Consider the following 12145-nt stretch of genomic DNA (forward strand, 5'->3'; position numbering starts at 1 on the left):
CGACAGTTTCGACCCTTTCGGGCTTACCGCCGTTTCAATATGGCAGAGACCTCCTCCAACCAGCAAAGACCGCAGGCACGCCAAGATAGGAAGAAAGTTTCCTTCAGACCCACTCCCTCCTGGCGCTCCCACTCTTCGCGGGGCAGACCATCCAGATCCGGATCGGGTCGGCCCACATCAACATGACTATCCTCGGACTCCCGAGGGTCCCTCCCAATTGGGAGGTCGACTCCTGTTCTTCAAGGACGTCTGGCTGGCCTCGGTAGAGGACGCTTGGGTCAGGGAGGTTGTATCGTCAGGATACAAGATAGAGTTTGTCTCTCTTCCACGGGATCGTTTCTTCGAATCCCGTCCTCCAAAAGATCCAGCTTTGATCCCGGGGTTCTTTACGGCCATCAACTCTCTTCTCAGTTCTGGGGTGATTGTGCCCGTTCCTGAATCGGAGCGGTTTACAGGGTTTTATTCAAACCTGTTTGTCGTGCCGAAAAAAGACGGGGCGGTCCGACCCATTTTGGATCTCAAGCTGCTCAACAAGAGAGTTCGTCTTCGCCACTTCCGGATGGAGTCGGTTCGTTTGGTAATCGCTTCTATGGAGGAGCAGGAATTCATGTGTTCGATAGACATCCAAGATGCCTATCTACATGTTCCCATATTCTCCGGACATCAGAAGTTCCTGCGTTTTGCGGTTCGCCAGGAACATTACCAGTTCGTCGTGCTGCCCTTCGGTCTCGCCACCGCTCCCAGAGTCTTCACGAAGATCGTGGCTGCGTTGATGGCCTTATTGAGGATCAGAGGTCTCGTTCTTTTTCCGTACCTCGACGATATTCTGATCAAAGCTCCCTCTTTCCAGCAGGCGCGCCTAAGTTTGACGATCGTCCTGGACACTCTTTCCGATTTCGGGTGGATCATCAACAGGAAAAAGTCCTGTCTGGTCCCTACTCAACGTCTTGTGTTTCTGGGCCTACTGTTCGACACTCGTCGGTCAAGGGTCTTTCTCCCACAAGAGAAGATTCTCTCCCTGCAGCAGGCTGTGCGATCGCTGCAGACCACACGATTTCCGTCCCTCCGAACAGCTATGAGGGTCCTGGGAAAAATGGTGGCGGCGATAGAGGCAGTTCCCTTTGCCCAATTTCACGCCAGACCTCTCCAACACGCCATTCTGTCGAGGTGGAACAGGTCGGCTCTGTCCCTGGATCGCCCTGTTCGTATTTCATGCCGGATCAAGCGGTCACTCAACTGGTGGTTGACGTCACCTCTCATCCTCTTGGGGCGGTCTTTTCTTCCTGTTCATTGGCAGATTGTAACAACGGATGCCAGCCTCCTTGGTTGGGGTGCAGTGTTCCGCAATCACACTGTTCAGGGTCATTGGTCGACTCAAGAATCTGCTCTGCCGATCAACGTTCTAGAGATACGAGCGATCCATCTGGCTCTCGTCCACTGGGAGAGACTCCTCAGGGGCCTGCCTGTCCGGATTCAGACAGACAACGCCACAGCGGTGGCATATGTCAACCGCCAAGGAGGGACACTGAGTGCCTCAGCCCTGGCAGAAGTGTCCAAGATCCTTCAGTGGGCAGAGATTTCGATTCCGACAATCTCCGCGGTACACATTCCCGGCGTAGACAACTGGGCCGCCGACTTTCTCTGCCGCGAGGGTCTCGCGGCAGGAGAGTGGTCCCTACACCCGGAGGTATTTCTTCAGCTCTGCAGTCGTTGGGGAACCCCGAAAGTAGATCTGCTAGCTTCTCGCCTCAACAGGAAGGTCCCACAGTTTGTATCCAGAGATCGAGATCCTCTCGCAGTGGGCGCCGACGCTCTGGCCATCCCTTGGTCACAGTTCGAGCTCCCCTACCTGTTTCCTCCCCTGCCTCTTCTTCCCAAGCTGTTGAAGAAGATCAAAGCAGAAGGAATTCCAGTCATTCTCATCGCCCCGAATTGGCCCAGAAGGTCTTGGTTCGCGGACATTGTCAACCTTCTTGCGGACGCCCCCTGGAAGCTTCCAGACAGGGCAGATCTGCTGTGTCAAGGTCCGATTTGCCACCCCAATTCTCGGCGGCTCAATTTAACGGCGTGGCTGTTGAGACCGAGGTTTTGAAACGGGCAGGATTCTCCGGTCGAGTAATTCATACCATGATCCGAGCCAGGAAGCCATCATCTTCCAAAACTTACTACCGTACTTGGAAAGCCTATTTCACTTGGTGTGAGGCCAATAACATCGCGCCTATGTGCTTTTCGCTCCCTTCCGTTCTGGCGTTTCTTCAGGCAGGGCTGGATGCAGGGCTTGCTCTCAGTTCCTTGAGGGGTCAAGTTTCGGCACTCTCCATTTTATTTCAGAAGACTTTGGTCAAAACCTTTCTTCAGGGCGTGGCTCACACGGCCCCTCCGTATCGAGCGCCCGTAGATCCATGGGATCTTAATCTGGTTCTTGAGGTTCTGCAAGGTTCTCCCTTTGAACCACTCAGAGAAGTCTCCCTTTCCCTTCTCTCCTGGAAGGTAGCCTTTCTGGTGGCCATCACCTCCATCCGGCGCGTGTCGGAATTGGCGGCTTTCTTGCCGCTCTCCTTTCCTGGTACTTCACCAGGACAAGGTAGTTCTGCGGCCTCCGCCCTCTTTTCTTCCGAAGGTGGTGTCCTCCTTTCACCTCAATGAGGATATTGTTCTGCCATCCTTCTGTCCGAGTCCAACTCACCCTCGGGAGCGGTCCCTGAACAAGCTGGATCTGGTCAGGGCGATGAGTCTATCTGTCTAGGACGTCTTCCTTGCGAAAGACAGACTCTCTTTTCGTCATTCCAGATGGGGCGCGGAAAGGTCACCCGGCTTCCAAAGCTACTATTGCTCGCTGGATCAGATCAGCAATTTTGGAGCCCTACCGGGTTAAGCATCGAGTGGCCCCTCCAGGGATCAGAGTGCACTCTACCCGGGCAGTGGGTGCTTCCTGGGCGGTACGCCACAGAGCCTCCGCGCTGCAGCTTTGCAAAGCTGCAACCTGGTCTTCGGTTCACACGTTTGTGAAATTCTACAGGGTCCACACCTACGCTTCGGCGGACGCCAGCCTAGGTAGAAGGATTCTGCAGGCAGCAGTGGTGAGTCCACTGGTCTGATGGAAGTTTGTTTCCCACCCCAGGGACTGCTTTGGGACGTCCCATGGTCTCTGTGTCCCCCAATAAGGCGAACGAGAAAACAGGATTTTTGGGTTGCTTACCGTAAAATCTGTTTCTCGGAGCCTTCATTGGGGGACACAGCACCCTCCCATGTTCTACAACTCCTGTTCTTACTTTGGTTGATTGGTTACAGTTGAGTTGTTTGTTCTGTTTTCAATCTACTCTGTTTCTTCTCCTACTGCTTTCTCACTAACTGAGGAATTCCCTGCCGGTTGGTGGGGTGTACACTGCGGAGGAGGAGCTAACCTTTTTTTGTGCATAGTGTCAGCCTCCTAGTGGCAGCAGCATACACCCATGGTCTCTGTGTCCCCCAATGAAGGCTCCGAGAAACAGATTTTACGGTAAGCAACCCAAAAATCCTGTTTGTTTTTTTTCTTTTATTGATACTTGTTTTTACTAATTCAGTTTACCAAATTATACTCCTAAACACTGGAGAAGAAGAAAAAAATATCTAACTACTTGATTTTACAGGTCAGTAGGATTGCAGTGATGCCAAACTCGTATCTTTTTTTTTTTTTTAAATTATTAATTAAATTATTCATTTAATAAAAAAAGAAAAAAAGTTGTCAATGTACGAGACTCGTAACCATTTTATTTCTCTGTCAAAGAGGGATTGATTTTTTTTTTTTCATGGTAAACTAACAGTTTTAGTAATATCACTTAGGGGGTACAAGCAATGTTTTTATCTATGTTTATTACATTTTTTTAAAGTGGTGTGATGACCGAATAGCTGCAATTCTGGCATTTTGATTGTTTCCTCTCTACCCAATGACTGTGTGGATCAATACATTTTATATTTTGATAGTATGGATTTCTCTGGATGCAGCATTACAAAATAATGTTTTGGTTTTTTTCATTATTTTATTTTTAAATATGAAAAATTGGGTGATTCAAATTTTTATATTTTTCACATTTTTTATATTGATAGTCCTTTACAAAAGGACTAAGATTGCAGTCACAGGGGGCCTTACAGCACCACTCCAGCAGTTTATTTTTTTATTTTACCACTGAAGTGATGTCTCTAATTTTAAGTTCCCTCCAATAGTATTGTACTCATCAGCCATCGTCTTCATCTGTTATCGGCATTGTTTTGATCGTCTTCTCCACTGTTTACTGGGCCATTCGGGAGTCTCAGCTCAATGTAAGTCTATAAAAGACAGAATGAGATTCTCATAGACTTACATTGAGAGCTTGTGACCATTACCTCTGACTTCCGGTAAGTCATAAGTTGCAATCACAAAAGGGCAGCGTGGGACAGAGCAGTGCCTGGAAGAGAAGACCGGAGCCAGTGAGTATAATAGTAGGCGCAGTGAATTTAGATTAGTGGTACAACTCCAGCACTAAAATAGAAAAATAAAAAAAAAAACATTGGAGTGGTGCTTCAAGCAGTCCCCTGGCTGCAATGTTGGCCCTTTTGATACACCATGATCACGTGGTAAGGGGGCAATAAAACCCAACAATCATATAATTTAAATCCACTCTGAGTGATTGACAGCAGCATTTAAATGCCAAAACAGCAGCGATTGGAGATGGCTCCAGTCGCTGCTGTTACAGGCAGATGCTGACTGTGTGACAATATTAGATACTTCCTACTTCGTAAAAGGATTAAAGCAATTCTTTAACTATAATATGCTGCCCTAAATAAAGGCAGCATATTATAAAAGGAGGGCTCTGGAGTCTGTAAGCAAATCCTGCGACTCCGACTCCTCAATTTCCCCTACACCGACTCCCACATATATTGCTTATATTTAAGTGAAAAATGTATTGTAGTACAATGTGACCATCAGACATTTAATCATTCTTATGATACAATAATCAAGATATTTAGATAGAACATAATATATATTTATTGGAATACAACTTTAGAACACAAAACTGTAATAAATTGTAAATATGTAATACACTATGTAATATCGATTACACTATATATATATTGTGGTGTAGTTACCACTATGTCAGCTAGGGGGTGCTGTGTGGGTGTCCCAGGACGGGTGTACAGGCACATTCAGTGTGGTAACAGGAGCAGGGTCCTAAATGACCATTATGGGTCTCAAGGTGGGTGGCCTTGGGATGCAGGCTCCAGGGTGTATTGATCAGCAGAGGTACTGCTGATCTTTCTGTTACACTGTGTCAGGGAAGCCTGTGTGTGTCTATACAACCTTTAGTGATGTCATAGCCATGTGATCACCTGTGGGTGTGGTTACAGGGCTATGTAATTGAGGTGTTTGGCACATGTGAGAGAGAGTGGAGAGAGTCTGTCTGAGTGTGGACAGACTTCCATGTGTCCAGGTGGGACACTACAGAGAGTGTATATGGGGAGGACTACAGCTCCCAGCATGTGCTGAGACTCTCAGTCCGAGTCTGAAGCCACGGACATTTCTGTTCCTTTGCCTGAGCTGAAGGTTACATTTCAGTGTTATGCTGCCTTGTGGGTTTATGAAGTTAATAAACCACATGGACTTTGGGAAAACCTGCCTCATAATTGTCTCCCGCTGCACCTGAGCGAGTCACATCCCTACAATTGGTGACAGACTGCGGGCAGCGATTCCCAGAAGCACGTGTGGCAGTGCTGGCGATTCTGAGCCAGGAGAGCAAACGGTCTGACAACCGTGAGTAGTACTGACCGAGGTCAGAGAAAGTGACTATTAATATTTGTGGGATACCTCTGAGGAGAAGAGGCGTCGAGGAACCTGTGTGGCCGACACAGGTAACAGACAGGAGTCTGTGTTGCACTGACCTGGGTCAGTGAGAGACTGTGTTCCTGGAGGGGTCAGTGAGCAAGGTCCTGGAGGGTCAGTGTTGGGAGGTTCTGGGAGAGGAATCGGATCCCTGGTACACATGATATGACCTTGGACCTGGTGAGGCGAGTGTTGGGCAGTCTCAGGCGGAGACGGATGTCCTGAAGAGCACCCGCTAAGCCCCTGGACCTGGTGAGGCCAGTGTGTTGGGAGACCCTGGGAGGAGGTTCTGCTCCCTGAATAGCACCCGGTGTACCCTGTGTGTTGGACGTTCTCAGGTGGAGACTGTACGTCCTGAACAGCACACAGACAGAACATGTGAGAGACTGTGCATGTGTGTTTTTGTTTTTTTTCTCTCTTTTCCTCTGCAAAACCTGAAGGCAGATTGCTGTGGCTCAGAGCAGTCACGAAGGTTTTTTTGCAAGGCAGATTGCTGTGGCTCAGAGTGGTCACGAAGGTCTCGCAGCACAGGGACCTGGTGTTTTTCCTCTTTGATCATTGGTAGCAGACGCTGTCTGGCTACACCATCCTGCTGCAGCTTTATGGAGTGTAACTAAGCGGATACAGTAGTTGTGGCTTTACACAACTATTAAGGGTGAGTACCCTGTATTATTGCTTCATAACCGATTATACCTGCGCTGGTAAGGCCCTATGGGCGCGCTATTGTGGTTTTTTATCTTTGAGGGTGACAAGCGGCTTCCAGTAACCCGGCGGGGTTACGAAGGTGACAAGCGGCTTCCGGTGAATCGGCGGGTCCACGAAGATGGCGCAGCAGGAGCTGCAGTGACACCAGCTGCTGTGTGTGTGTGTGTGTGAACAGCAGCCGGAGGTGCCGGTGATCAGTGACAGCAGGAGCTGTGGTGGTGCCAACAAAGACTTGTGTGGTATCGTTAAAAGACAAACTGTACTGTGTGAACTGTGGCATAAGAAGTTCTGCAGAATGGACCTGGGGAAATCCCAAAAGGGGGCGGTGACCCAAAAGGGAGTGGTAACCAAAAAAGGGGTGGAGTCCCAAAAGGGGGCGGTGACACAAATTGGAGTGGTAACCCAAAAAGGGGTGGAGTCACAAAAGGGGGCGGTGACCCAAATTGGAGTGGTAACCCAAAGTGGGGTGGTGGTCCAGAAAGGGGCCAAGTGTGAAGAAGTGACAGCACTGGGTGACTCAGTAGGTATGTCTGGAGTACCGCAGTGTATGTGCAGGTCTTTTTCAGAATGTGGAATATCCTTTCCGGGTAGTAATGACGGGCCACAGATGTGTACAGTGATGCTGCACCGGGAAGGAGCCTTTGGTCAGCTGGACTCAGAGAGTCAGGTGACTCTGACAGGAACGCCTCTCGTTTTCTCTCTGACCGAGAAAAACGTCAGGGTTCGCTGTAAACACGGGGTCACGGTGAACTACGCAGTAGACACAGTAGTGTTTGAGGGGACCAAAGGTGGTGAGTGCCAAGGTAGAGGGATACCACGGCACTTAGTCTATGCCTGGGAGAGGGGCCGGGACTTTCTTTTGTTTGATGACGTTTGGTCGGACAGTGGAGATGCTTCGACTGTGGGGCAAGCAGACACTGAGACAGTGACGGCTCCTGACATGGACAGGTCAGAGGTAGAACTGACCAGAGGACGAAGTACATCTGCCCAACTGACGGACCTGAAGTCTCGTGATAAGACAGATGGTGGGCTGGGAGATGAGACGACTGGACTAGACACATTGGTGCTGGACGGTAACTGGAGGGTTCACTCGACTGGGGTGACTGACCCAGTGGTACCCTTTAATGATATAATTAAAGAGGTAGTGGTGAGACACGTGATGGACAAAAGAGAGCAGGATCGTGAGATACAGCTGATAAAGGAGACTGTAACAGAACATGTCGAACGGGAAAGAGTCCTAAGGCAAGCAGCTGAGCACAGAGTGGACGAGCTGGAGAAGGAAGTCTCTGAGCTCAGAGGACACCTGTCAGCGTGTAAAACCATGAACAAGACCCTGTTGGAAGATATGGAGGTGCTCAGAGAGGCCCAAGAGAAGCATCAACAGGAGATTCTCAGGAGAGAGGATCAGCATCGCTACCTGGCAGAGGAGCGAGATAAAGTTCTGCAAGAACTCAGTGGAGTAGTAAAAGGTCTTCTGCAGAAGTGGATGGGCGAAGACGTACAGTGGCCGTGCCCGACTGACAGCAAGGCAGAACTGCCAAAGCCCATCTTGGAAAATGGTCCTGAGGACTGTAAATCTCAGGAAAATGGTGAGCCAAGAGCTGCACAAGACAGTCTCCCGGTCTTGGCAGATACCTTGAGGGAAGTGTCCGTGGGGAACCCAGAACCATCTGTCCAGGATGAGAGCAAGTCCATGACCTTCAAGTGCGTGATGGAGGTACCCAAAGATGTGCGAGAAGCGTGTGCCAGTGAAGGTGTGCATGAGACCTTTAAAAAGGCAGTAAAGGCCTATAGTGTGAGCTGGGCACCAAAAACAGACCAGTTGGTGATACTGGCAGAAACGGAAGACACAGAGAGAAGGGTGGCTGTCCTGAAGGAGATGCACCTACAATGTCTCCGCACGAAACAGATGCTCGTGGAGCATAATAGCAAAGCCGCTCGACGTCTGGAGCTTGCAAGGGAAGTGCAAAGTCGGCTGGGCTTTGTGGAAGACATAATTCCGGTACCCAGAAATCTGGTGGGGAAAGTCGTTGGCAGACTTGGAAAGGTGATGCAGGAGATGGTGAATCGATCCTGTGTGAAGAGAGTGAGGATCCCACCTGCTGGTGAAATCCAAGTCGTTGTAGAAGATGACATGGTTCCTGTCATTGTGGTTGGTTCGGTGGAAAGCATTGGGAAGCTTCGCATGCTCCTGGAATATCGGGTAGCGTACCTGAAGGAGATTGAGCAGCTAAGACAGGATCGACTGCAGATGAATGAGCAGATAGAGAACGTCAGGTGGCGTCCCCCTCCAACCCAAGGTGTAAGGACCCGAAGGGATCCTCCAAGGAATGAAAGGACAGGTAGTCGAAGGCAAGAACGTTGAGAGTCCGCAAGTGGCCGGTCTAATCTTAGTAACATAGGCACGAGACTTGGTGGTGGACATAGCGACAGAGGGTCAGACTCAGACCAGCCAGTTGGCCCAGCTGGACGTGGGACTCATGACCGTGCGAACTGGGAGAGCCAGCCAGTGAGAGAAAGGTCGCGTGATGGAGCACACTGCAGACAGGTGGAGACTAAAGAGTGTCTGGTCACACTGACGGACGTTGACGGGAAGGCCAAAGCCCAAGGCCGAGATACTGACCGCTGGGGGCAGGGGAGGCCTAACGTAAATATGCAGTATGACTACCGAAACAGACGGAGATGGTCCTCCCGACTGGTAGGGCAAGGTGACATGGGTGCCAGGTCTCAAGATCCCTGGGTGATGTCATGTGTTCAACCCCACAAGTTTGAACAGAGGGGGGAGGTATGTGGTGTAGTTACCACTATGTCAGCTAGGGGGTGCTGTGTGGGTGTCCCAGGACGGGTGTACAGGCACATTCAGTGTGGTAACAGGAGCAGGGTCCTAAATGACCATTATGGGTCTCAAGGTAGGTGGCCTTGGGATGCAGGCTCCAGGGTGTATTGATCAGCAGAGGTACTGCTGATCTTTCTGTTACACTGTGTCAGGGAAGCCTGTGTGTGTCTATACAACCTTTAGTGATGTCATAGCCATGTGATCACCTGTGGGTGTGGTTACAGGGCTATGTAATTGAGGTGTTTGGCACATGTGAGAGAGAGTGGAGAGAGTCTGTCTGAGTGTGGACAGACTTCCATGTGTCCAGGTGGGACACTACAGAGAGTGTATATGGGGAGGACTACAGCTCCCAGCATGTGCTGAGACTCTCAGTCCGAGTCTGAAGCCACGGACATTTCTGTTCCTTTGCCTGAGCTGAAGGTTACATTTCAGTGTTATGCTGCCTTGTGGGTTTATGAAGTTAATAAACCACATGGACTTTGGGAAAACCTGCCTCATAATTGTCTCCCGCTGCACCTGAGCGAGTCACATCCCTAATATATATATATAATTATAATATATATATATAATTTATATACATTTTGCTGAAATATGTTCAATCTGCTTGCTATAGGAGACGGATTGAAATCTTTTTCCTTGCGGCAACGCTTTGCCTGCTCAATGTCATCCAAATACTTGTCAAATCTGATGAGGCAGCAGCAGCACTGGCAGGACCCGAGTCCTCTTGCTCTTGGCCGTCCTGTAGCCCACTCATCCTAACTGCTACCTCAGTCAGAGCTTCTTTTCCTTAAGCTGTTGATCATCAAGCAGTATGCAGTATGTCCACATAAACAGCAGCCAGAAAATTTTTTATTTTCCAATAGCTGTGTCTCTCTAAGTTTCATTGAAGCATAAATGCCATCTGCGATTAAACCTCCTCTTTGGAACATGCAAAATAGCAAGTTCTTGCACTCCCTTATGGAAATGCCAGGAGTTAAATCCTCAGCTTGTAATTTTTTAGTCACGGTAAATGGGTGATTAAGCAATTCCTTCAATTCAGCCACCTGTGTCCATTGACCTTCATTTAGGGTTACCTGAGAGTTCGCCATATCTATAAGAAACGGTTTTATTTCAAGCAATCGCTCAATCATTAACCCCTTCATGACCCAGCCTATTTTGACCTTAATGACCTGGCCATTTTTTGCATTTCTGACCAGTGTCCCTTTATGAGGTAATAACTCAGGAACGCTTCAATGCATCTTAGCAATTTGGAGATTGTTTTTTCGTGACATATTGGGCTTCATGTTAGTGGTAAATTGAGGTCGATAATTTTTGCGTTTATTTGTGAAAAATGGAAATTTGGCGAAAATTTCACAATTTTCAAATTAACCAGAGTGTTGTGTGACACAAAATAGTTAATAAATAACATTTCCCACATGTCTACTTTACATCAGCACAATTTTGGAAACAAAATTTTTTTTTTGTTAGGAAGTTATAAGGGTTAAAAGTTGACCAGCGATTTCTCATTTTTACAACAAAATTTACAAAACCATTTTTTTTAGGGACCACCTCACATTTGAAGTCACTTTGAGGGGTCTATATGGCAGAAAATACCCAAAAGTGACACCATTCTAAAAACTGCACCCCTCAAGCTACTCAAAACCACATACAAGAAGATTATTAACCCTTCAGGTACTTCACAGGGACTAAAGCAACATGGAAGGAAAACATGGACATTTTAATTTTTCCAACAAAAATTTTCTTTTAGCATAATTTTTTCATTTTCACATGGGTAATAGGATAAAATGGATCCTAAAATTTGTTGGGCAATTTCTTCTGAGTACACCGATACCTCATAAGTGGTCATAAACCACTGTTTGGGCACACGGCAGGGCTCAGAAGGGAAGGAGCGCCATTTGACTTTTTGAATGGAAAATATGCTGGAATATTTAGCAGTTGTCATGTTGCGTTTGGAGAGTCCCTGTGTGCCTAAACATTGGAGCTCCCAAACAAGTGACCCCATTTTGGAAACTAGACCGTCCAGGGAACTTATCTAGATGCATAGTGAGTACTTTGAACGCCCAGGTGCTTCACAAATTGATCCTTTAAAAAAAAAGTACTTTTTTTTCACAAAAATTTTCTTTTAGACTCAGTTTTTTCATTTTCACATGGGCAACAGGGTAAAATGGATCATAAAATTTGTTGGGCAATTTCTCTTGAGTACACCGATACCTCATATGTGGTCATAAACCACTGTTTGGATGCACGGCAAGGTCTGGAAGGGAAGGAGCGCCATATGACTTTTTGAATGGAAAATTAGCTCCAATCGTTAGCGGACACCAAGTCGCGTTTGGAGAGCCCCTGTGTGCCTAAACATTGGAGCTCCCCCACAAGTGACCCCATTTTGTAAACTAGACCCCCGAAGAAACTTATCTAGATGTGTGGTGAGCACTTTGAACCCCCAAGTGCTTCACAGAAGATTATAACGCAGAGCAGAGAAAATAAAAAAATATTTTTTTTCCTCAATAATGATTTTTTAGCCCGCTATTTTTTATTTTCACAAGGCTAACAGGAGAAATTGGACCCCAAAAGTTGTTGTCCAGTTTGTCCTGAGTATGCTGGTGCCCCATATGTGGGGGTAATCCACTTTGGGCGCTTTGATAAAACACCCCGGGACGCCTTTGCTGGGGTCAAAGGTCACGTGCGGTTAGCGTGAAACTCAGGCGCACAGCCGGGGTCCGGGTATAACTGACACTGGGTCAGGTTTACTAAAGGTGAAAGCAATACAT

The sequence above is a fragment of the Dendrobates tinctorius genome, unplaced genomic scaffold (genome assembly GCF_039654945.1).
Source record: "Dendrobates tinctorius isolate UK_male_01 unplaced genomic scaffold, ASM3965494v1 ptg000159l, whole genome shotgun sequence".
Taxonomy (NCBI): Eukaryota; Metazoa; Chordata; class Amphibia; order Anura; family Dendrobatidae; genus Dendrobates; species Dendrobates tinctorius.